This window comes from Chiloscyllium plagiosum, unplaced genomic scaffold, assembly GCF_037043375.1.
Source record: "Chiloscyllium plagiosum isolate Xiang-an unplaced genomic scaffold, Cpla_swu_hap1 HiC_scaffold_28, whole genome shotgun sequence".
Lineage (NCBI taxonomy): Eukaryota > Metazoa > Chordata > Chondrichthyes > Orectolobiformes > Hemiscylliidae > Chiloscyllium > Chiloscyllium plagiosum.
Genome location: NW_028270166.1, coordinates 17,248,920 through 17,276,747, shown reverse-complemented (window position 1 = coordinate 17,276,747; position 27,828 = coordinate 17,248,920). Strand labels below are relative to the sequence as shown.

Genomic DNA, 27,828 nt, shown 5'->3' with positions numbered 1-27,828 from the left:
ATTTTGAGATACCTTCCTATATTGCATTTCAGAGTACAAATTTTGTACATTTTATTTCCTCGCTGAAAGGAAAAGATTATCAGCACAATATATAGTTGAAATAATTTGCTTTCATGTTACTCATTTTTATGTTCTTTGTAGTTGATGTTGCAAAGTTGCAGAACTGGACCTTGGAAAGCTAGCTGGTCTTCTTTCAACCAATATCATTGCTGAGTGGATCTAGCTCAAATGAGTTTTCTCTATAATGTAAGTCATTTAAAGTGCTGAGCTGAAGCAGGAGAAATAGGTTGGAAAAAATATCTCAACTGAATAGACCACTAATGCAGTAATCTTACATGGAAGGAATTTAGACCTTGAACTGCAGTCAGCTGTGTAGAAAAAGATGCATTGAAACCTGATTAAAGGGGAAAATGCTCTGCCGGTTTGTAATAGCCCTCAAGAATGAATGATTCTTTACATCAGACAGCAAGCTAGTGAAGCTCAGAATTGCATCATCCATGTGCCTACACTTGGGATAACTTTCCTCTGCAAAGGTTTATTCAATAAACTTCTAATGGCAAGGCAATTACACCTTCAGAGAAAAATTATATGAAGCTTTAAGTAGCAGCCATGTGTCATTTCCACATTTGGAAGAAAAGACTGGTAACCAGAACAGACTCATTTTCTAACAGCTGCTTTTGTTTTAGTTTAAATTGTGCTTGATCTAAGTGGGAAGTTCAAAAGAAATTTGTATTCTTATTTTTTTTCCCTCACTGCAAATGACTAGATAAAAATCACTTGCTTCTGAAATGTAGCTATTCAGTGTGTACTTAAGGGAATTAGCTAGGATGTTCTCGGGCTATTAAGTGAATTAGAAGTATCCGATTTCCTCAATAGCGTGACTCGTTCTGTTTAAGGGTAGTGTGAGAAGGTTATTTAGGCAATCATGCAGTGGAAAGGGTCAAAGTGACTAGACCAGTGAGCGGTCCGAACCAGTGGAGGTGTGGGATAAATTCTGTGATAGATGAAAATGATCAGCTTAGTAGTGGTTACCATGTGCCCTCGGTCACACCATCCTTGCTTAAACATATGCAATGAATTATCAAAGGAATAATTAGCAGGCAATTCACTCTAGTGTGACTGACAGTTTATGTGTCTAGATGTCATGCTGGTCTGATCTTGTTCTTGTCAGTTTTCGGCAACACTGTCTGACAGACCCTGCTCTGCGTCAGGCTACTGGGGCGAGTGATATGATCAAAGGAGAAGTAACACATCTGATTTCCTCAAGCCGACTTTCTGCTTGGAGACTTTTTCCCCTCCTCTAACCAATAGTCCATTTCCCAACCCCCAATAGATTCCTATTGCTGCCACCCACCGCCAAGCTTCCTCTTCAGTCAGGAAGATAGAACGGCCGGAGACCATGGTCATTGTCAATGCCACTCTCTGATCAGCCGACGAGACGTACATGTCTCTGTAATGGTGATGGGCCTCCTTGCTAGTTTTTATCCTCGACATGCAGTGCTTGCTATGATCATGAAGCATTATTCTCTGACACAGTCTTTCGAGAGTTTTCTATACTTATACATTGTAAGATAATGTTCACTTAGAGGGCAAGTTAGAGAACCTAACATGAAGCCCAACTGAAAGTCCCTGCTATTGAAAAGATTAAGTTGCCTTTCAGAAGCAATTTTGCTATCCAGATGTTGACTCTTAGAATTTTTAAATTAAGGTTTGTTATTAAAGATTCTAAGATTTTAAGTGCGCTTTGCGGATAAAAATTGTGATTGGTCTGTTAACTTGGAGGGTATTGCTACTAATAAATTATCAGACAACACATTAGTTTCATTTGCATTTGGCAATTGGTTTAGAGCATATTCTTGCAAATATCGCAGAGTAGAAAATAAAGTTGTTATTAATGAAGTAAATAGTTTAACCTCAAACCTTTCTTGGAACTATATCCAAAAAACTAATAGTGAGCTGCTTGGCACTCAACTTAAATGATGTTCCAAACTATGAGGGTTAACTTTGCTCAATTGTAGCTTTCATTTAAAGTTAGATATTAAACTGAAATTTAACTCAGTCCTTTGCATTATTGCTTCGTACACCATAAGGCTGTGTGCTCATTACCAACAATGAGTCTTATCCACTCATTAAACACATGGCCAAGGATGTCCACAAGAAGAGCAAGTTGATGAAAAGGAAAGAATGCAAGTTTTCCTCAACTACCTACCTGCATTTTCATTTCAAAAGATGAAAGATTTACTGTAAGAGGTTTATAACAAGAGTAGACCATAACCATTGTTCCAATTTTTCAGACAGTTGTTTGGTTGAATGCTGCTTTGGCCATTTCTGCTTACTCAGACCCATCTTTTGATTCTTCTAATGTCCTGTTCACCCATTTTTATCTTGTACCATCATCTTTCATTTAGTTTAATCTTATTTGCCTTCTCCCTTCTGCAGACTTTCCCTTTTGAGCTTTTCCAGCTTTCCCTATCCTCGCCTTAAACCCTTTCTTTCTCTAGTGTTTTCTAGTTCTGAAGAAATGTTAGTTGTCAGCCTTAAATGTTAATTCTTTCTTTCTCCACAGATGTTGCCTGATGATTCGTTTTAACAGAATTTTCTGCTTTTATCAGATTTCCAGCATCTGAGGTATTTCTTTTTTGTAAGACAGACTTGTTCAGAACCATTTTGAAATGTTGCAAATGCAATGAATATAAAATTTCTGTAAAGTACACAGCGTATGTTTTGGGTGCCAAACCTTTGCTGAGGTACTTGGGAAAATGTTATTCTCTTCAAATTTAACATTTAAATGAATCACAGGGACAAGGTTCCTTTGCAATAGAGCATCAGTATGGATTTGGATGTGGATTAGGACATAAAGTAGCTAATGCTACAAACTGAGTGAAATCAATTCTTTCCCCACCTCCTCCATCCCAGCCCAATGGTGTCTGTCATTCTGCAGTTAAGACTGTGGACAGATGTTTAACTTTTCCAGTCACATAAATACAGTGTCTGTAAGAACAGGTCAGAGACTGGGAATTCTGCAGTAACTCACCTCCTGACTCTCCAGAACCTGTCCACGATCTACAGTGTAAAAGTTGGGTATGATGGAATATTCTCCATTAATTGGACAAATGTAATTCCAACGACACTCAAGAAGTTTCCATTATCCAAGAGAAAGCAACCTGATTGTTTTATCACCACTCTATCCATACTTAAAACAATCATTCTCTCCACTAATGGCGTACTGTAGCAGCATTGTGTACCATTTATAAGATGCACTCAGCAAATCATCAAGCCTTCTTTGATAGCATCTTCCCTACTCTGTGACTTCTACCACATAGCAAAGGATAGCAGATAGACAGAAATACTGCCCTTATTTGGAATTCTTTCACCATTTTTTTCACTAAACTAAAGGATAGTGAAGAAGGTGGTGGGTATGCTTGTCTTTATTGGTCAATACATTGAGTATAGGAATTGGGAGGTCATTATGCAGCTGTACATGACATTGGTTAAGCTAATGTTGGGAATTCTACATGCAATTCCGGTCTCCAGATTTTGTGAAACTTGAAAGAGTTCAGAAAAGATTTATAAGGATGTTGCCAGTGTTGGAGGGTTTGAGCTATAGGGAGAGGCTGAATAGACTGGGGCTATATGTTGTCTGGAGTGTCGGAGGCTGAGGGGTGACCTTATAGAGGTTTTAAAAATCATGAGAGGCATGGACAGGGTAAATAGCAAAGGTTTTTTTCCAGGGGTGGGGGAGTCCAAAGCTAGAGGGTGCAGGCTTAAGGTGAGAGAGGAAAGATTGAAAAGGGATCTAAGAGGAAACTTCTTCACACAGAGGGTGGTGTTTATATGCCAGAGGAAGTGGTGGAGGCTGGTACAATTACAACATATGGATGGGTACATGAATAGAAAGGGGTTAGAGGGAGATGGGCCAAATGCTGGCAAATGGGACTAACTTTACTTAGGAATCTGGTCAGCATGGATAAATTGGACCGAAGGATTTGTTTCCATGCTGTATGTCTCTATGACTCTCTAACTCTATAACATATATCAGCACTGTGGGTATATCCACACCATATGGAGTACAGTAATTCAGCAAGGCAGCTGACCAAAAATTCTAAAGGGCAATTAGGGACAGGCATCAAATACTGACCTTGACAGTGGCAGCCACATCCATAAAAGCATAAAAGAAAAAAACACTTATACATTATTGTTTTGACCTTTTTATTGTGGTGTGGGATTATTCATCCGTTTACTGTATTATTTCCTTAACTAACAGGGCAAGAATAATTTATTAACAATTCAATATCTAGCTGCTTGTGGGTTGGTATGATTCCAGCATTTGTCCACACAGCAGTTAATGCATTTCAATGTCATCTGAAGCTCTTAGGATGCCAATGAGGAAATGACAAAGTGCTATATGTTTAAATGAGAGCTAACAAAGGAACAGAAATAAGTCAATATGAGAGTAACAAAGCAGTGCATACAGCAGACAGGAGAGTGAATGTTGATGGCAAAGACATTGGTTACAATGAATAAAAGAACATTATGGAGAATAATGAAAGAAGCCAGTGCGATTAACAGAAAAGAGCAGTTGCACTGATACGATTGTCTTCCTATGAACAAGTTGCAAGGGATTGACCCCACTTGCCATTCAAAAGAGCTGAATCTTACAAACACACGCTTTTCAGGATTGGGTCCTGTTAATGCAAATGAGAACATAATAAGTAAAACACAATTGAAGCAACACTCAGTATTTGCTATTTTTCTTGTTTAGAATAATTGTTTATCAATTTATTTGGCTGATGTACAATTAGAGCTTGGCTTTGTTACATATGTGCTTATATCTGTTTTTTAAAATTGAATTTTATCAGTCCTAACTAGTTGAGAGGAAACATTAAATTTAGAAAACTGTTTTCAAACCTGATGGCAGTAACCTCCACTCAAACTTTTGAATGATGACTGGATTTCTTACTTTGCAGTTTCAGTTATTTAAGTTGACTTTTATTAACATATTAGAATTTGATCAGCAATAATTCAAAGCTCAGAACTTAAGTCATCACAATTATATTCTCTTTTTATTTTGAGGCTCAGGACTAGTAGCAAACCCATTTCTAGGGAGGCTGGATTAGATGGAGAGAGAAAATCCATTGAAAGACAACTGAGAAAGAAGGGACAAAAACAGAAATTTCTGGAAAAGCTCAGCAACTCTGGCAACATTTGTGAAAAGAAATCAACATTAACTTTTTGGGTCGTGTCCCTTCCACGGAACCCCTGTTCTAGGAGGAAGCAAATTCTGAGGAAGCAAGTCTTGACCCGAAATGTTAACACTGATTTCTCTTCACAGATGCTGCCAGACCTGCTGAACTTTTTCAACAATTTCTGTTTTAGTTTGTGATTTACAGCATCCACAGTTCTTTGATTTTGAAAAAGAACTATTTTTGTTGTTGAGATAATGAACAAGAAGTAAATCAATTGGTGAATGATAGTGGAGCACACATCGAACTACTAAAGGTGCATTTGACTCCAAAATTTACAGTCTATCAACACATTGCTAAAATGTGAATTTATCTCTTGACCAAACCTTTTTCAGGTATTTGGTAAAGTCTGCCTAAGATTTCACACTTTCTTCTGAAAGTTTTAAGGAGTTAATTCATACCAGGCATTAGTGTCAGCTAAGTGTAAAAGATGATAACTATGGCTCTTGTGGTCCAGTGGCAGTGTCGTTATCGCTGAGCCAGGAGGTCCAAGTTCAAGTCCCACCTGCTCCAGAGATACATGGTAATATTTCTAAGCAGCGCGATTAAAAATATGTGAAGGATGATAACTACATAGATAGGTACGATCAATGGAAGATACTATGATGTTTGATTTGTTTCCCAACACATTTGTATTAACAGGGCTTTGTTTGCTATTGTTGTGCTGAAAAATGTTGCAATAAATTTTACGTATTGAAAGGCAAGTGGATGAATCCCTTGTGGCTTCTCCATAGAATTGCACATATATCTGTGACATTGCCCTTTTCTATCAACCATCTTGGCGTCTTGCATTATTCCGTGTCTCTTTTTTACTTATGCATTGCATCAATTATTTTTGCCATCCATTCTGCTGCCTACTGCGTGAGCTCTTTGAAACCTTTATTGACTCCTTTCTGGTTCATAGCTCTAGTTTTCTCACTTTCCCTCCTGTACACATCAACCTCTCTCTGTTCATCTCATCCGTTGTACTCACATGCTGTTGCTCTAGATTTGACAGACAATTTCTTAAAAAAACTTTTAAATTATTTCATATTACATTCTGAATTTAATCTACATATTTATATGAACTTGCAAAGCAAATTTATCAATATAATGTTTTAACCCTTCAATTCAAATATATAATTTGCTTGTATCAAATATTCCTAAGTTTTAATTTAAAGCTCATGGTTAGTTGGGTAAAATGAGAATGATGGGCTTGAGCCATTTAATAGCTTTCTCAGTTTCCTATGTTCACACAACACCTGACACAAGAACTCCACTCTTTGAGCAGCCTTATGAAATTGTTGCAATATGAGCCTCCAGTGTAAAAAGGTCTGTCTTACCTTATCCGACATTGTAGGCTTCATTGCCTGATTACAGGGTAAGGTGTTGAGACTTGATATAAATCAGTAAGATTACTTTTTGTCATTTACATAAATGATTTGGATGCGTGCATAAGAGGTACAGTTAGTAAGTTTACAGATGACACCAAAATTGGAGGTGTAGTGGACAACGAAGAAGGTTACCTCAGATTACAACAGGATCTTGACCAGATGGGCCAATGGGCTGAGAAGTGGCAGATGGAGTTTAATTCAGATAAATGCGAGGTGCTGAATTTTGAGAAAGCAAATCTTAGCATGACTTATACACTTAATAGTAAGGTCCTAGGGAGTGTTGCTGAACAAAGACACCTTGGAGTGCAGGTTCATAGCTCCTTGAAAGTGGAGTCGCAGGTAGATAGGATAGTGAGGTAGGCGTTTGGTATGCTTTCCTTTATTGGTCAGAGTATTGAGTACAGGAGTTGGGAGGTCATGTTGTGACTGTACAGGACATTGGTTAGGCCACTGTTGGAATATTGCGTGCAATTCTGGTCTCCTTCCTGTCAGAAAGAGGTTGTGAAACTTGAAAGGGTTCAGAAAAGATTGACAAGGATATTGCCAGGGTTGGAGGATTTGAGCTATAGGGAGAGGCTGAACAGGCTGGGGCTGTTTTCCCTGGAGCGTCGGAGGCTGAGGGGTGACCTTATAAAGGTTTACAAAATTATGAGGGACATGGATAGGATAAATTGACAAAGTCTTTTGACTGGGATTGGGGAGTGCAGAACTAGAGGGCGTAGGTTTAGGGTGATAGGGGAAAGATAAAAAAGAGACCTACGGGGCAACTTTTTCACGCAGAGGGTGGTATGTGTATGGAATGAGCTGCCAGAGGATGTGGTGGAGGCTGGTACAATTGCAACATTTAAGAGGCATTTGGATGGGTATATGAATAGGAAGTGTTTGGAGGGATATGGGCCGGGTGCTGGCAGGTGGGACTAGATTGGGTTGGAATATCTGGTCAGCATGGACAGGTTGGACAGAAGAGTCTGTTTCCATGCTGTACATCTCTATGACTCTAAGTGAAACAGTGGAGTTCTTGAGACTAATCTAGATCTGTAGGACTTTGCAGTGTTGAAAACATGCAGTTTAACTGGATACTAACCAAGGGGAGATGTTATGGAATGTAAAGAAACAGTTTAGTTTTAAAAACAAAGTTAATAAAGTTGACGATTTTATCCAGGGTAAAATTAATGTTATCAACACTGTTTTCTGTACCCTGCACATGTTTAGTGGGCGGCACGGTGGCACAGTAGTTAGCACTGCTGCCTCACAGCACCAGAGACCCGCGTTCAATTCCCGCCTCAGGCGACTCTCTGTGTGGAGTTTGCACGTTCTCCCCGTGTCTGCGTGGGTTTCCTCCGGGTGCTCCGGTTTCCTCCCACAGTCACAAAGATGTGCAGGTCAGGTAAATTGGCCATGCTAAATTGCCCGTAGTGTTAGGTGCAGGGGTAGATGTACGGGTATGGGTGGGTTGCGCTTCGGCGGGTCGGTGTGGACTTGTTGGGCCGAAGGGCCTGTTTCCACACTGTAATGTAATCTAAAAAAAAATGCCATTTTGTCACAAAAGTGATTAGATATTTGGATAAATCATACATATGCCCAGTTGGAAAGTTACATTGGGAAGGGGGTTTGGTTAACTGAGTTGGTTAGTTGGCTATTGTGCAACTCAGAGCAAAGCCCATAATACAGTTTTCAATCTCTGTTCCAGTAAATTTGTGGCCTGTCTATTTTGTATCTCTAGTAAAACACATTTCCTGTGTGTTTGGCAAACGATCACCAGGTGCCTGTGTTCAGGTAGAAGTATGAAGGTGAAGGGTCATTAAGCTCCAGACTATACAGCAAAAGTGCCAACCATACTTCAAATAGTCAATTGGGATTGCTTTAAGATAAGGGTTAAATTTTCATCTTCAGTACTCTCAACTTAGAGTTTTACATACAGAAATATACTTCAGAATTCTCTGATGAATTCCTCTCCATCAATGAATATTTTTCGATATTGTGTGAATTCTTAATATGTGCTTTGTGGCACTAAAGATGAAAACCTAGCATTTTATCTCACTTCTTTAACATGAGCAAATAGATAACAGTTTTTTTGGATCATTGTTAACTACAGACCTTCATAATGATCTAATTCCAGGGCAAAGAGCAATATAGTGTAATTTGGGTCTGCTTTTGTTATATTTACATATTCTGACATTGTGCTGTATTTGAGCTTTAATAAAATTGTACTTTAAATGTCAGAACAAAGTGTTGAAAAATGATCCATGATCTGCAAAACAACTGGAGAAGCTTACATTTTGACACCAAATCTGAGGTGGTCAATGTATTAAACAGTCCACAAATATGACAATATCACTGAGACCGAACAATATAAAGTGAACAGATTTCCAGTGTTTCTTGTGCACTATGTAACAGTATATTCCTACTAACTGTTATTGCTTAATATATGTTCTCAGCGGCATAGAGTCAAGAAAAGTTCACATACCTATAAAATCAAATTTCTTTGCAAAATAATTATTGTAATATATTTGCAGCATCGACTATTGCTCCAAGTACAATGGTTGCACTGGCTAGACTCTGCTAGATGAATGATTAAAGCAATTTTTTACTTACAAAGGGAGAATGGGGGCATGGACCGCAAGACTAAACACTTGAAAGAACACATTGCCATAGTAACCATCAGGGAAACATTCTTGTTTAAAAAACAAGTGACACTTACAAAGGTTGTATACTTGAGTGCATTAAAGTAGTGTAGCAGACAGCTACAGTAGACTAAATGTCAGAATAGACAAATCTCAGAATATTTTTAGAACTTAATTTGAGTGAATTTACAAATAAAATTATATTCTACAAATGTCTCTGTAGAACAGTTAAATACTGTTAGCGCAACATTTTTTAATACTGATGTTTAAACTCTTTGAAACAGATTGTGCTCAGCATGCTCTTGGCCATTACTATGGGTATTGCTGACCATGAGCTGCCTGCCAAGTAGGGAATGATGTTATTCCAGACAACTAGCAAAATTACTTATCCTTTTACCCTAGAAAGATAGGAACAGAAGAAGCCATGTAGTCTCTTGTGCCTGTTCTGAAATCATTGAGATCAGATCAGATCTGTGACAGCTATCTATCAATCTCAGTTTTAAAACTAATAACTGATCTAGCATCAATCACCATTTCTAGAATAGAGTTCTAAACTCTACCACTCTGTGCACATAGAAATGTTTCATTTGTATGAAGACTGCTGTAAGGTCTAATTTAAGGTTTAGATTGTGCCCCCTTGTTCTAGACATTCCAACCAGTGCAAATAGTTTGCTTCTACATATTCCATTGGTGATCCTTTATATTTTGAAAGCTTGGATCATATTACGTGTTAAACTTCTAATTTCTGGGGGGTATGACTATCATTTGTATAATTGCTCCTTGTAATTTAACCTCTAGAGTTCAGATATCATCGTGGCTCAGTGGTTAGCACTGCTGTCTCACAGCGCCAAGGACTTGGGTTCGATTCCGACCTAGGGTGACTGTCTGTGTGGAGTTTACACATTCTCCCTGTGTCTGCGTACGTTTCCTCCAGCTGCTCTGGTTTCCTCCCACAATTCAAAGGATGGCCAGGTGAATTGGCCATGCTAACTTGCCCATAGTGTTAGGTGCATTAGTTAGGGAAAAGTATAGGGTAAGGGTCAGAGTGGGTTACTCGTTGGAGGGTCAGTGTGGACTTGTTCGGCTGAAGGGCCTGTTTCCAAGCTGTAGGTAATCTAATCTTTGATTATTTTCTGTACCTGTTCACGACAGTTTAATCATCTAGATAACTGGACCCTCTTTAGAAAACCACTATTTCTAGCATTTTACAATTTAGAAAATACAATGTTCTGTCGTTCTTAGGTTTAAAGTGGATGCCCTCATATTTGCCTACACTGAAATCCACTTATTACTGTTTTGCAGAGTCAACTAAACCACCAGTGCCTTTTTATAACATTATGCCTTCATCTACATTGTCTTATAACAGCATTCATAATTCATCATTGGCATATTTGAATATGCAGCTTTCTATCCCATCATCTAGGTTGGTATGGTGAATGGTTGAGGTTCTGACACAGACATTTCTGGGAGACCACTAGTTATATTGTAATGATAACAGTTCCTGCCCATCATCCCTACTTTCTGTTTTCTGCACTCAACCAGTTTTCTAACTAGGTCAATAATTGTTTTTCAAACCAACTTTCCTTGACGTGTGTACAATTGACTTAATACGTAGGATGTAGCTTATGTGGAGCTAAGTTAATCTATTTAGAGCTCCCATTTGGTAACTGGTATTCACTAGAAAGAAACTCAACACATAATATAGAGCCTTAAAATATCGATCGTGTGCCTGGAATTTGCCCTTTGTTTAATCAAAACATTCTCTTTTGCAAATTAGTCTACATATAAATACATAAAAATATCTATTCACTAAGCATGAGGATGTTTGTTCACAGAAACATTGTCTTTAGACATAATTACATTGATATTATTATAAGCTGCATGAGGAATAGGAAATAATAGATGTTCTTTGAGGTTGATCACCCTGTAGCTTGTCTCATTCAATAATCTAACCTCCTGGTTTAATAATGCAAAATGTTTCACTGAAGCTTAAACCTGAGATACTTGTAATTAGATTAAGTGTATAGGATTACAACCATTTCCTATTACATCCACTGTAAGCAGTATTATTGTTGCGAAGTACTTAGTTCAGCTATATCGTTACTTGAAGATATTAATAATGACCATCCAAATGATATAATCACGGTACACTTTTTTACAAACTAATCCACAGAAATTAGTCATTATAGATTTAAATTGCTTGCAGAACATAAACAAAATACAAAAACATCTCTCACTGAACAATTGGTCCTTGAACAATTACCAAGTTACTATTTATCATATTGACTCATGACACTTAATGCTTTTGTTCAAAATTCCTCTGTCATTTTCACAAAGATTTTCTTTCTAAATAGATAAATTCCTCCAATTAGAGGAACAGCATATAGTGAGGGGTTCACATGCTATTACTGTAAATATTAATATTCTGCTTTTAAATAACTTTGACATGTTAACTTCAGTCATATTAGAATTCACAGATAGTAGAACACACAAATTTTATAATATTTTCTTTTCAGACGAGTTTAGTTTAAACCATTGTAATCACACTTATTAAAAGAGGACAAAAGATCTCAATCTTTACCAAAATGAAAATTTAGTTGCTTTAAAACTTATATTAATTTTGTACCAGTTGGCAGAGTGATTAGCACACTGTTGCTAGGTTAACTACTTTATGTACAGCCTTAACACACATCTCTATTCTTCTATGGTGTGATTTGAGTCTTGGACTCAACAAACTGAGAAATGGTAATACTGAGATATGTTAATATGGAGAAAGACAATAACTGATCAAATCAGGCAATCATAGGCAATATTAGATATAACAAGGAGCTGTGCAATTGATCAAACTCTAAAACATCAGTAGTTGAATATGCCTCTTTCCCATACCATTCACTCTCATTTATCAATGAGATTGTCTATGTGAAACCAATCTGTTCAACTTTGCACATGTGAACTTCAGTCCATGGGAGAATCCAATTGACACTCACTGTGAGATCCACAACTATTATCAAAAATTAAAGATGATAACCTTTGGAAAATGCATACTTAATGTAAATAAGACAGATCTGATTTTTTTTTTGCTCTTTCTTTCAAAGAAATTGTAAGGCGTCTAGGGCAAAGGTCAAAGGAAAACTGGGCAGAAATAGCTGACAACTCTTATTCAAGTTCCCCAAAGTTCTAGGATCATGATTCTGCTAGAATTGTTGCTTCCAGCACTAACTGCAAAGAGATTTGTTGAGGAATAAGCAAAAGCATCTAATGTGCATGGGGATTGTGATGAAGTTTCTTAATATATTATTATAATATTATTAATATCAGTATTAGCATTATTTGGAAACTTAGGTTCTAACATAGACAGAACTATGTACGGGTTTAAGATTTGTATTTCTACATTATGTGTGTTAAGAAGGGAAGAATGTACTCACATTTTCGAGTTCTGTGACTTGTTCCAGGGTGTATGAAAATCTCTTTACCCTCATTTAAATGAGCTTTCTTTATATATAAAAAAAGCAATGAGCTAAGTAGATTTATGTTTTAACAAAAACAAGAGTAGAAGAAAAAAAAGATACTGCCAGTGTCAATGTGTCCTGTCATAGAGGGAAACAGAGTCAGAACTAGTTTCATATTTGAAAAGAGAGAACCTTCCAGAAGGTCAGTGAGTGAGTGAGCATTATGTAGGTATCAGTCAGACTACAGTAGCAAAAGTGCTTTTGGCTTAGCAGTCTCCAAAGCAGTTCAGCTGAATAGAAATCCTGAGTAGTTTAATGTGAATAGGCAAAATCTCCAAAATCAGAATGCTATGGCAGAGGAATCTAAGGAATTCTTGTTAAGAAATAAGTGTTAGCAATTTGTTTAAGGTCTCAGGGAGAGGCATTAATGAAAAGAGAAATATCACCAAGTGAATGTAAATGTTCGCCAGAAGGAAACCAAGTGCAGTTGTACCAATCGAACAAGGAACATTAAAATGGAAACTGAGTGAGTCTTCGCTGAGCTTTAAATATCTATAAGGCTGCTGATGAGGGTAAAAGGGTTGAATCTTCGTTTCTGATATATGTCATAAAATTGTTTCAATTAATTGTTGTATCAGGTGAAATAATTTATGTTTTTCTCCTTTTGTGTAACAAGCATTAATGTAATTTTCTTAAAAGTGCATTGACAATCTCTCATGAGTATGTTCAATGATTGATCACCACAGAAGCCAAATTACAAAATAAAATCTGATTGGTCAAACAAGATTTCATTTTGGGATATGACTTGTCCAGTACTGTTGTCAGCTGAAATCATAACATGGACATACACATCACCACCAATGTGTATCCCCACAATGGCCCACCAGCTATTCTATATGTCACTTGAACTAAATGTCCAGAAATCAGCATATTTCCTCCCCTTTCTTTCCTATTTGGGTCCAGTTTCATTATCTAAAGAGAGTACATCTCATCTTGTTAAGTGTGCTACTATCCAGTACTACCCCAGGACATGACTGAACAGGTGAATCCGGAACTTGCAGATTAAGTCCCTCGACTGCTAGAACTTCCCCTTGTCAGCATTTTCATCCTAAAGGCGCAGGCAGAAGACTGATGCCTTAAATGCAGTCTGTATAACCTGAACAATGGCAAAATTTCACTTTTTCTCTCCATTACATCTGGCCCCTGAGAATTACCAGTGGATGCCGGTGCATTTACTTGATTTATGGTGAAAATATGGCAGATCACAATGCTCCTGCCTTTTCCCCCATGAAATTCTGTCCCCAACTCTAGAAACTACTTTTGGGGGATATCATCATATCAATTTGAAAATTTGAATTCTTTTTTTAAAAATCTCCAAAACTGATAAATAAAAACTGATGGTATTAATAATGGCCATGAAGCTATTTAATTGTCATGGAAATCTAACTGGGTCATGAATGTCGTTTTGGTAAGGATGCACATGACATACTCTATAACAGTGGTTGGCAGTATCATGTCATTGTCTTTTGAGGTGACCTAAGATGTTACATGAGCATGTGTAACCCATAAAGCAGGTCCAGAACTCAGTACTATATTGGCAATGTGGACTAAATCCTGACTGTTTAGTTCAGTATAACCTTCCTTTAAGCCTTTTCCCATTGTTGCATTAACTAGAAATCTCAAAGGAAGTTAAAGGTGCAGAACTCCATGTCTGTCACAAAACTATTCCTGCCCCTGCCCAATTAACAATATCAAGGGATATGGAGATAGTGCAGGAAAATAGCAATAAAGTAGATTAGCTGTAATTTAGTTGAAAGGCTGAGCAGACTTGAGGGGCTGAAAGGCTTACTTCCACTCTTATTTCTTAGACTTCTACATTCCCACTCTCCATACATATGCTAATTGTACGCCTAATTGTTCTTAGCACATAATAACATTCCTCGTCCTAGGAACAGGACTAGGCAATTCAGTCCCTTAGGTAAAAACAATGACTGCAGATGCTGGAAACCAGATTCTGGATTAGTGGTGCTGGAAGAGCACAGCAGTTCAGGCAGCATCCAAGGAGCTTCGAAATCGACATTTCGGGCAAAAGCCCTTCATCAGGAATAAAGGCAGTGAGCCTGAAACGTGGAGAGATAAGCTAGAGGAGGGTGGGGTGGGGAGAAAGTAGCATAGAGTACAATGGGTGAGTGGGGGAGGGGATGAAGGTGATAGGTCAGGGAGGAGAGGGTGGAGTGGATAGGTGGAAAAGGAGATAGGCAGGTAGAACAAGTCCGGACAAGTCATGGGGACAGTGCTGAGCTGGAAGTTTAGAACTAGGGTGAGGTGGAGGAAGGGGAAATGAGGAAACTGTTGAAGTCCACATTAATGCCCTGGGGTTGAAGTGTTCCGAGGCGGAAGATGAGGTGTTCTTCCTCCAGGCGTCTGGTGGTGAGGGAGTGGCAGTGAAGGAGGCCCAGGACCTCCATGTCCTCGGCAGAGTGGGAGGGGGAGTTGAAATGTTGGGCCACGGGGCCGTGTGGTTGATTGGTGCGGGTGTCCCGGAGATGTTCAGTCCCTTAAGCCTGCTTCACCATTAAATACCACCATGGATGATCTCAAATCAGCCCTAATTTCCTGACTGCTCTTCATGACCCTTTAACCCATTACTAATTTAAAATCTGTCCATCTCCTCCTCAAATTTACTAAATGTCCCTGCATCCACCACACTCTGAAGTAGTGACTTCCACAAATTCATGACCCCATGAAAGAAGTGACTTCTCCTTATCTCTGTTTTAATTCTGCTTCCCCTTATCCTAAAACTATGACCTCTCATTCTAGATCATGAGAGGAAACATCTGCTCTGAATCTACTTTGTCAATCATCTTTCTGATCTTATATACCTCGATTAGATCTCCTTAACTCCAGAGGTTTAAGCTGCTCAATCTATCTTCATAAGAGAAACTGCTCATTTCTCAAGTCAATCTAGAGAATCTCCTCTGAACTGCCTTAATACAATTACATTTCTCCTCAATTAAGGAATATTAATTGTACGTCAGGTGCTGTCTCTCTAAAGTCTTGTTAAGTTGCAGCAACACTTCCCTAATTTTATAATTTATTCCTTTAGCAATAAATGCCAAAATTCCATTTGCTATCCTTATTACCTGCTGTACTTCATCCTCATTTTCTGCAGTTCATGCACAAGGACACCTAGATCCCTCTGCACTGAAACACTCTGAAGTTTCTCCCCTTCTGGATAAGTTTCCTTCCTTTCTTTTGACCAAATGGATAGCCTCATACTTATTCACACTGAACTCCAACTACCAAATTTTGGTCTATTGACCTGATCTATACATATCAATTTGCAAATGTATTATGTCTTTATTATAACTAACTTTCCAACCTATTTTAGTGTCATCTGCAAATTTGACAATGGTATCTTTTATCCCTGCATCCACGTCATTAAAATAGATTGTATATAATTGGGGCTTGAGGATTGAACTCTGTGTCACCCAACAAGTTATATTTCGCCTACCAGTAAAAGATCCAGTTAACCCAATTCTCTGCTTTTTGTTGGTTAGCCGATCTAATATTTAAACTAATAAATTACCTTGTGTATTAATCTTCTGTGCAGCTTCTTCTCAAGTGCCTCAGTTGTGTTAGTTTAAGAGATGGGTGAATATTCAAAATAAGGCAGGAAATGACCATGTTTTAAAGTTGCAGAGAACTTGAAGTAAGCAAACAAGTAGTGATATGTAACATTACAGTATAATAAAGTAAGAGTTAAAGTCAAAACTGAGAAAGAATGGTTGGAGATGAAATGGTGCATGAATAGTTTCCTAGCAGACAACGTTGTTTCTGGTTCCATCTAAAACTGAGTGAGAGTGGAGCAAATATTGGCATGAAAGAGTATAATGAGCTTCTTCGAGGCATTATCGGCACAGGAGATATATTTTCTGTAAAGATATCAGAGTCAATTTTCAGAGTGCACACAGGCAGCAGAGAAGTTGGAAAGTTGGTGTGTAAAAATTCTTGTAATTAATTTTTCAAAATGTAATTTGAGTAGATGCATGTAACCATTAATAGTTCAGTGACTGTAACATTACATATAAACAGAGAAGATAACAAATTTGGAGACTGGACTACTGAGACTTTAATAGCACCTTGAACTTTGCCCACACACAGTAGCTGCAAACAACCATTGCTTAGTTTCATTAAAGGCTGGAAATGGGGATCAGCTGTCACAGGGAATTTTGTTTTTCGGTTCCTGGAAACAATTTTCTTTGTAATTCCTTTCTTTATTATTATCCCAGAGTATTTCTTTAAAAACGTTAAAATAAGTCATAGAGTCATAGAGATGTACAGCATGGAAACAAACCCTTCGGTCCAACCCGTCCATGCCGACCAGATATCCCAACCCAATCTAGTCCCACTTGCCAGCACCCAGCCCATATCCCTCCAAACCCTTCCTATTCATATACCCATCCAAATGCCTCTTAAATGTTGCAATTGTACCAGCCTCCACCACTTCCTCTGGCAGCTCATTCCATACCCAACCACCCTCTGTGTGAAAACATTGCCCCTTAGGTCTCTTTTATATCTTTCCCCTCTCATCCTAAACCTATGCCCTCCAGTTCTGGACTCCCCGACTCCAGGGAAAAGACTTTGTCTATTTACCCTATCCATGCCCCTCATAATTTTGTAACCTCTATAACGTCACCCCTCAGCCTCCGACGCTCCAGGGAAAACAGCCCCAGCCTGTTCAATCTCTCCCTATAGCTCAAATCCTCCAACCCTGGCAACATCTTTGTAAATCTTTTCTGAACTCTTTCAAATTTCACAACGTCTTTCCGATATTTTCCCTTCAATTGATGCTTATGGTGATATATTAACTGATAACAAGTTCATCCTAAATCAGGCATGAGTTCTTTAAGTGTTGAGCATTTAGTTCATGCACAACAAACAGCGATGACTTGCTGAATTGTTCACCTGAAATATGACACTAATAACAGTGCAGCATTCTCTCAGCATTGCTAGATTTTGTGTTCAAGTCTCCAGAGTAGGAGTTAAATCCAGGCGAGGTGAGAATACTATCAACTATGCCATGTCTGGTACCTTCAAACACACAGACAATAGTATAAAGGAAGAATATAGAGAATTACCAATCCAGAATACATTTTCATAATTTTGGATTTACAGATATTTTACTTTCATTTTTTCCAATTGTTTGCTCCAATTGATGTGTTCTCTCTGAAGCAGAACTGCGGCTCTGCATTTACACAGCATGTTCATTTAAACTTAAAGAATATTTTATTCAGCAATAATAACCCTTCTCATTCTTTAGGGAAAAGACGATTCACACTGATTGGTGAGTTTGTAACAAGAGAGAATACCTATGAGATTAAGAAAGTGGAGAAGTGTTTGGAGAATTTTGTATGTACAGAAGATTTTTGTTATGTAGAAGGTCTTATCAAGGATGGTGGTGGTGGAGTTATCCTTTAATCGCTTTCAAAAGTGAAGTGAATGTATTGTTGGAAAGGGAAAAAAGGGATGTGGGGAATGTTGATAAAAATTAGGCCAGAGGAATAGGTTATAATTGATATTTACTTCTGTGTGTAAAATTCTAATTTTTTTTTGTATCATTAGCACTACCCCTTCTGCATATCATAAAACATCAAATATGAACAGCATTATATTTTCAATATGATATTCCTCACTGCTAACAAAGTAAAAACACCTATGGTGGAAACTCGGATGATTTAACAGGAGACCATAGCGACCATTGAATCCTCTTTCAACAGCCCAACTGGTGATATTTCTCAGTGAATGAACTCCTGATTATATAGAACAAATATAATTGTGATGGTAACCTATTTAAAACAGTGTCTGCATGAAAAAGGGAGACAGAGGAATCTAATACAAACACTAATTATTTTGCCTCAGTGCTTTTATTTATATATCTGCATAAAAACCAGTCTCAATTTGTTAATGTCTCTATGGCTATATAAATCAAGCTGGCTTTTGCAATGTTATTTTTCAAATAAAATTAAGAATGTGATCTGGCATGTATCTGTTCATTAAATGGGGAAACATAAAAACTAGCATTCCTATCCTTGTATATTTCTTACACAGCATAACAAAACAAAACTGGAAGTTTTGTAATAATCTCTGAACAGTTGCACATAATGCACTTCTTTCCTTGTGTTATGTACAGACAATAAAATCCTCCATTTATTTTCACTTGAGCATATCTCTAATTTTCATTTGACATACCTGTTATTAAATATGACTACAACATAAAACAGATCTGTTCACAAGAAGGAAACATTTAATTAGGCAATTACTGATATAAAGCAGATAAAAGGAGCGTGTCCATAGAAAAGAGTCAAAGGTCTCCAATTATACTATTTCCACAAATTACAGGGCAGTCTCATTATTGAGAGACTAAAGCTGAAAGAAAATGGACCAGAACTTGGGTCTGTGAAGTGAGGCATGTGCTTTGTTGTTAAACAGAATGGGGGCTTCTGTACTGAGATGCATTGTGCTCTCTGATGTGACAGAAATCCGGGATTATGTGTAATACTCTGTGCCCAACACACCCTGTAGTCTTATGCTAACACCGATTTCCAGAAGTTTAATATAATTCTAAACAGATCAAGAAAATTTATTTTTTTGAAACTCTAAGTGTAGTTTGTATTTTTCAACTGATTCTGCTGTCCGGGTTTATCTTAGCTACATAAATATCATAAAATACAAATCAAATTGCTGATTACAACTATATTGCAATTTTGCTGCAATTTTCCTGTGTGTAATTTGTCATGTATTTTTATTTTGTAGAATTTTCTACAATATTGCATTGTTAAATATTTATCCTCCATTTCTTAGCCTGCACTACTGCTGCTAAATGCAGATCCATGATATAAAATCATCCCAGACTTTCCGCACAGATTTAAGAGAGGAGCTGGAATAAACAATGTGGAAATCAGCATAAAAATTGCAAAAAGATAGACTAATGCTTCAGATAGAGCACTTTCAGCAGAACATCCTCTAAAGCAGTGCCCAAAAAAATTAACTTATGTTCTTCAATTTAAATATTGACTGAAGTGCAGTATATTTCCAACATGTGCAAACATGTTTTGTAGATTGCTCTATTGCTTTCACCAAGAGAAGCTGCTTCCAGTTCCAGATGTTAAAGCGCCACGGGAATAGTATTCTGACTTCTTTATTTACAGACCCACTGCACAAGTGTAGGATTTGTTTCACCTATCCATGCTACAGTGTACCCTTAGTGGAGCCAGGAAATCTTCTTCACATGTAGGGTCACAATGTAATTGATTCAAATTGATCAGGATCTTTGATCTTCTCACTGCACTGTTCACCAGACCCCTATCTCTTAATGTTTCAAGTGATAGAACTGAGATTAACAGCAATGCTAGCTGTGTTCAGTAAATAATAAACACTGCATTTTGCCACCAAGTTCTGTTTCTCTTGCTGTAACTTCTACGTGTTTAAGTATGATCCCAATAAAAATAACAGATCTAAAAATAATGTTAGCCTTTACTTAATCTGTTGTCTACTTCTACTATTATCAGGTTCATAATTAAAGCAAAAACCTCAAAGACGTTTGTCAGATGATACTGAGATTACTGTCTTCTTGGGGTTTGGGTGGTTCTGGCAGTGAGCAGTGTTGAAACTTTATTGCTGGAACAGCACAGCAGGTCAGGCAGCATCCAGGGAACAGGAGATTCGACGTTTCGGGCACAGGCCCTTCTTCAGGCCTGTGCCCGAAACGTCGAATCTCCTGTTCCCTGGATGCTGCCTGACCTGCTGTGCTGTTCCAGCAATAAAGTTTCAACTTTGATCTCCAGCATCTGCAGACCTCACTTTCTCCTGGCAGTGAGCAGCCACCAATCTCACATTTGCACAGCCACATCCATTAGACAAACTAGCCTTTCATCCATTGACTCCATTTATACTTCCTGCTGTCTCGGGAAGGCAATCAACCCCTCCCATCCCAGTTATATTCTCTTCCACCATCTCCCATCAGGCAGATGATTTACATGACCCTGTTCCAGCATTCAATTAGATCATGGCCAATCTACATTAAAGGTTCAGTACATAGCAGTTCAGCTATCTCATACAGTACCCCACTGTAATATCTAAATTTTCCTTAAACACATTCAGGCTTTTCACTTTGGCCATTTTTCCCTGAAGTCCATCCCAAGTGTCAATCACTCTAGATGAAGAAAAACCTTCTGATATCAATCATAAGGTTGCTATTTATTAGTTTGAACCTGTCACCCTTTGTCCAATAAAAACATAGGAGGTTGAGAGGATTTCAAGACTAAGGGGCACATTCTTAAGGTGAGAGAAGAGTGATTGAAAAAGGATATGATAGGCAAATCTTTTACACAGAGGGTGGTTCGCATGTGGAATGAACTTCCTGAGGAAGTAGTGCATGTGGGTACAATTACAATGTTGAAAACACATTGAAACTCGAAGTGTAGTTTGTATTTTTCAACTGATTCTGCTGTCTGGGTTTATCTTAGCTACATAAATATCATAAAATACAAATCATAATGCTGATTACAACTATATTGCAATTTTGCTGCAATTTTCCTGTATGTAATTTGTCATGTATTTTTATTTCGTAGAATTTTCTACAATATTGCATTGTTAAATATTTGGCCTCCATTTGTTTGCCTGCACCAATGCTGCTAAATGCAGATCCGTGATATAAAATCATCCCAGTACATGAACAGGAAAGGTTTGGAGGGATATGGTCCAGGAGCAGGCAGGTGGGACTAGTTTAGTTTGGGATTATATTTGACATGGGCTGGTTGGACCGAATGACCTGTTTCTGTGCTGTGTGACTCTCTGACTCAATGACTGTAGATGCTGCAAATTTGAAACAAATATAGAGAATGCTGGAGAAACTCTGGCAGTATCTATGGAGAGAGAAACAGAGTTAACACTTGGAATCCAGTATGACTGAAGAAGCGTCATATTGGACTTGAAATGTTAATACAGTTTCTCTCTCCATAGATGCTTCTCGGGCTGCTGAATTTCTCAAGCACTCTCTGTGTTTGTTTCCTTTGTTCAATTCTCAGAATCTAATTTAAAATAATATTCAATTTAGTCACATTGAGGCATGAAGATGTCTAATTTTCTCACCTCTCTTCAATGATTGCTGAATCCCAATGCGGGTGAAGTAAATGGGATGTGGGTCTAAACCATTCTGCTTTATTGGTCAAAATTGCTAAGCATGAAATTGAACAAATAGTCCATTTGTGAGAATCAGGAGAAACCTATAAGTTAGCATTATGGTAGCAACAGACGATGTGAGGGTGGGTTAACATTGATCCCTGGAGTATGGTGCAGAAATACATCAACAACATGGGTTCAATGCCAGATGTGGTAGTTCAAGATGCTCAACATGGATTGGTGTCCTTCAAATAATATGACCATGGTGTCCTCCAACAAAGAAAGATGCTTATGGCCCTCAATAGAACATGGCCAGTCAGGGGACAATGTTTACAATGAGGCTTTATCCTGTACCGTTATTGTCAAGCATTTTGGAGGCAGAGTCAACTTCATACTGGACTAATTCCTGGCAAAAGTTTCTCATGAAAGAACCTCAATTAAGTAAACACAATGTATCTCAGTGGAATTGGAGACTAAAACATCATCAAGTTTGGCTTTTTGTACCTGTTGTAGGTAAGACCTATCACTGTGGAAGTGGCTGAGAAACATCTGTGACTTCAGAATGGAAGTAAATCTCTGTGACAGTGTTTGTTAACCTGATGTCTGAACAAGGAAAATCTATCTCACTCCACACTGTTACAATGCTGCAGCTTAATGAATTCTTGGGACAGCTACCAAATGTTTTATAAAATTAGCTGGACTCTTGGTCACCATCAGATACGTTTGCTGCTATCGTCCTCTTTTTAGGTTAGGATCTAAAGGGCCTGTTTTGTCTAGTTTGATAGAGGAAAACCACATGGTGGTCTAAAGGGAAGAAGCCCTTGTCTTAAACAAAGAATAGTTTATTGCATGAAAGCAATCAAGTGCAAGTTTCAATTGATATGGTTGACATTATTACAAAGATTATGGGGAGACCATGTTTGGTAGGTCTTTCCCCAATGAGATCCAGAGCAATTTTGTGCTTTGCGATTGAATTCCTTATGACATCATCAGGTTAAGTGAAGTTTAATGCAGTCTTCAGCATTAACCCCTTCGGAACCCTTACCTTACCTTGGTATTTGAGCAGTTAGATCAAATCATTAATGAGACTCAAGTGGATAGATATTAATATGGAGGGGACTCCATATAAAACTGCAAAAAATGCTGAAAATGGCTCTGATGGTACTGGCTGGAAGAAATCTATCAGTATAACACTTTGCGCTGAATTTGATCTCATCTGGGCAATAACATGCTGTCCAGTGGGATTACTGTTATACAGTCAGAGTCATAGAGACATACAGCACGGAAACAAATCCTTTGGTCCAACTCGTCCATGCTGACCAGATATCCTAAAATAATCTCAGTCAATTTGCCAGCATATCCCTCTCAACCCTTCCTATTCATATTCCATCCAGATGCCTTTTAAATGTTGTAATTGTACCAGCCTCCACCACTTCCTCTGGCAGCTCATTCTATGCATGCACTACCCTTTGTGTGAAAAAGTTGTCCCTTAGGTCCCTTTGAAAACTTTTCCCTCTTTCTCTGAACCTATGCCCTCTAGTTCTGGACTCCCCCAGCCCAGGGAAAAGACCTTGTCTATTTATTCTATCCATGCCCCTCATGATTTTATAAACCTCTGCTGTTGATGCGCCAGGAAAAACAGCCCAGCTTATTAGGTAAAAACAATGACTGCAGATGCTGGAAACCAGATTCTGGATTAGTGGTGCTTCATCATGAAGGGCTTTTGCCTGAAACATCGATTTTACTGGTCCTCAGATGCTGCCTGAACTGCTGTTGTCTTCCAGCACCACTAATCCAGAGCCCAACTTATTAGGCCTATCCCTGTAGTTCAAACTCTCCAACCCTGACAACATCCTTGTAAATATTTTCTGAACTCTTTCAGGTTTGGGAAAGCCAGTAAGAAAACAGTAACTCTTGGAAATGAATGTACTGGTAATACTGGAGCACTGGTTATTAAGTATACAAAATGAGTTGGACCAGGATGTGTCATTTGCAAGTTTTAACATTTTCCTTCTGGAATAATAATTCGTCCTACTTCATCTTTGAGCATTAGGAAGTTGCTGAAGGTGTCAGCAGAAAAGATGATGAAATAGTTTTGACATTGGTAGAAACAATAGCTTACATTTATCCTGTATGAAACAGAAGCTATTTTCTCAGTCGCATGGACAGTCGCATCTACCAATTGACATTGGTAGAAACAATAGCTTACATTTATGCTGTATGAAACAGAAGCTATTTTCTCAGTCGCATGGATGTTTCGTTGCAGAAACAGTGAGGACTACGGCAAAAGATATACTCAGTTTGTTATGATATATTGCTTTTTTTAATTTTAAAAATTAAACAAGTTTTAAGACACAAATATCCTTCAACTTTAGAATCACTGAGTAGTAGTTTCTGCTTTTCAACAAAATTAGCCTTGTAGCATAACTCCAGAGTAGGATCTTAACCTGTATCAAGAAGGATGGGTTGTTACAGCTTCTGAAAGGGACAGTTTCATGAAACTTAAATTTGACATCAGTTCAAATGCAATTCCACAGTTTGCTATCATACCTGGTTTTAAAATGTATTTTGTGAGTTCTTTGAACTACCTTCACAAACTCAAAGTTAATTTAAACACTGTGATTGCTGAAATGAGGAGCATTAGCAATAATAAGACTCACAAATATAGTAGCAAATAGATATAAAAAGCAATTAATGGTAAATTTTTTCACTAAACCTTATTAGGTAATTAAAATAAACTGTTAAGCAAACTGGAACTTTAGAAAAAAATTTCATATTGGTTTAAGATTGTGTACGTGTGCAGTTGGCAATAATTGTCAGTGGACATGTGCAGTCAACAATTATCATTGGTGTGTTGGTATCAGCAAACAGACACGAGTTGAAGGCCCTGGAAAGTCCTGCTACTCTCACCCATGTGCTTCAAATTTTAACTAGAAGAAGAGAACCATACATGTTTGTCAGCAAACATAGAAGCATCTTATCCTGGATGTGTGATTTCCAGTTGGAATATTGACCAGCGGTTTGCAATTTGGAATTGATACTGAAACTACCACCCTGGTATCAATGAACTACATTTTCAATACTCCCTTCTTTCATTCAATCCTGAACCAGCATTCTTGTGTTAGTATGTATATAAAAAAAGGATTTTTTAAAAATGCATTTATGTCTGAAAATAAATTCTGACAGCAGTCTAGGATCCTCAGAAAATGTGCCTTCTTACCTAATTTGGGTTTATTAGTGTATGAGAAATTCAACCCAATGAATCAGAGACCACAAACGAGGGTTGCGGTGAAATTGACAAGCGGTTTATTAGACAAAGCGATATTGCTAAAGAGGAATTGACCAAGCTGACACAGAACTGATTATCTGCACAGATGGACAGGATTCTCTTCCTCAGGTGGAAGGTGCTGGTAGGTTTTATAGGGTACAACACAAATGTGATAATTGTAAAGCAGTTATAGTACAATGGTGAAAATTGTAAAGTGACTAAAACAAGAATAAACTGAATGGAAATTAATCAAGTATTCAGCAGCAGCAGCAGCAGCAATTCATTTGTAATTGACAAGAGAGTAGGTGAGATTGTTTTCGAGAGGATTCTTCATTGTATTTCCTGTCTGCACGAATATGTGCAAATGTCTCTTCTGGCATCCAGGTCTGTCCATTGTGTTCCACCTGCGAGTGAAGTCTTCTGGGGCATCTTGGTCTGCCTGTTCATTTATGTGGTATCAGTTTCAATTGGGAGCAAGCCTGCCCTTAGGGTATTGGGACCACAGTGCTAATTGGGGCTGGGAGCTTACTGTGAAGACTGTTTGGTAAGGCTATTCTCTGGTCTGGGAGTATTTTAGCCATGTCTGGTTTCTTTGTTAGCCTGTTTGGTCAAGACTGGGGCATCATGGGTGTGTTCTGTGTGTGTTGGCAGGCTTGATCTCTGTGTTTCGCAGGCCTGATTCTGTGTTTCTTATGTGGTCATGCTGTAGGTGGGCAGGATAGCAGATCTTTTTCTCACAATTAGATAAGTCATTTTACTGTGAAAAGCCCCATGTGGGACATTTTTCCTTATTTATTTTATGACTGTTGACATTGACATGAAAATCATTAGTGTTGGGGAATGAAATACCATTTTCACCCAATTTTACTACCAAAATTTTGAAGAATACTATGCTACCTGTAGGTTGTCCATTGCTTTGATTATGTACCTCATTCTCAAACTTAGAAATACACCTCTCTGTTACTTCTCTGAAAGAAGTATCAAAATTAATCACATTCTTTCTTTTGTTCTCAGATACAGCAATCTTGCATTTATTTCAAATCTCTAGTTATCCTGAGCAAGTCAGACTTTCACTTTAAAGAGCAAGTTTGTTTTGATGATAATACTTCCATAATAATACTAAGTAGTAAATGCCAGGGTACTGATCCAGTGATGTTGAGGAGTGGTGATGTATGTCTAAGTCATGATTATTTATGATCATCAGATAATGATGTTTTCATAACATTACTGATTTTGTCCTCAGTGAAATACCTCCCAGGAGACAGAGGTGCAGTTGAAGTAACATGAATGAGTTGCTGTAGTGAATCCTGTGGATTGTGCACACAGCAACTTTGGTATACTGGTGCTCGACTGGGTGGAGTATCAATCAAGTAAACCGTTTTGTCCTGGGTGGTATTGAGCCACTTGATGGTTATTGCAGCTGTTTCCATCAGGGAGCCAATAAATATTCTATCATGCCTCAAGGAGAAGATAAAGAGAGGCTCTGTAGGGTTGGGAACTGACATTCATTGCGACCTCTGTTCTACTCTTATAAATAACTGTTTATATGTCAACTGTGTGGCAATTAAATGGCACAGTCTTCATAGAAGAATTGGATATAAGAAATTAGATGTCATAATACATCCCTACAAAGTCTGGTTGGATTAGGGATCAGTTTCAGAATCTCATATTATGGAGAATATATTGATCCTGGCTGGAGTGCAACAGAGATTTGCAAGAAAGATGCTTGTATTCTAAGGGTTAAATTACAAAAAGGGATTATATGAATTAGGACTATGCTCCCTGGAGATTTGAATCACCCTGAGGGCTAATTTAAATAATGTTTTCAACATATTATCTGGAATTATTAGGGTAAAGAGAAACTATTTTTATTGTTTTGGAAATCTGAAACTCATCAACATAGCCTATCAGGAGTGAAGTGAGGCTACACTTCTGGATGCAAACAATGGTGGAAGTTTGGAATTCTCTTAATCAGAAGTTGAAGCTAGGTCAATTGTTAATTTTAAATCTGAGATTGATAAAATTCTGCTAATTAAGATATTAAAGGATACCGAACAAACATGAGTAAATGAATTTCATCATGATCTCAATGTATGGCAGAAAAGGCTAAATGACCTACTCACGTTCCTCTGATTCAGCAATTGGAATAGTGTGGCACAGTTATTGCCAACTCAGAGTTGATCAGCCCAAATTCTTACAAATTAATCATTAAGCTCCTTCATAGACACAGACCAAAACCACATGCCACAAGTTTAAAATCCAAACCCATAAAATAAATGATATTTATTGATAAATAAATTGCACATCTTAAATCACAACTATACTAAGTGCATCAGGCGATGGGTATACTATACATTATGTATTACATAACTGTCCATTTGTCCAACATGTACATTATGTCATAGGCGATATTCGACTCTCTTCCACAGCTGCTTTTATTTTGAAGTTATTTGAAATTGACCATATATTACCTTCAGCCAAAACTGGATGTTATTTAGAGGTTGCTGTTGGTTTACTTGTTTTTTAGATTAGATTAGATTACTTACAGTGTGGAAACAGGCCCTTCGGCCCAACAAGTCCACACTGCCCCGCCGAAGCGCAACCCACCCATACCCCTACATTTACCCCTTACTTAACACTACGGGCAATTTAGCATGGCCAATACACCTGACCTGCACATCTTTGGAC

At 38.0% G+C, this 27,828-nt stretch overlaps 1 protein-coding gene across 3 annotated transcripts in view; it reads right to left on the bottom strand.

Annotated features, from left to right (window-relative positions):
• The window catches only part of fgf22 (fibroblast growth factor 22), a 144,178-nt gene that overhangs the window by 34,285 nt on the left and 82,065 nt on the right, over positions 1 to 27,828 (bottom strand). The gene's annotated exons all lie outside the window — the stretch shown is intronic.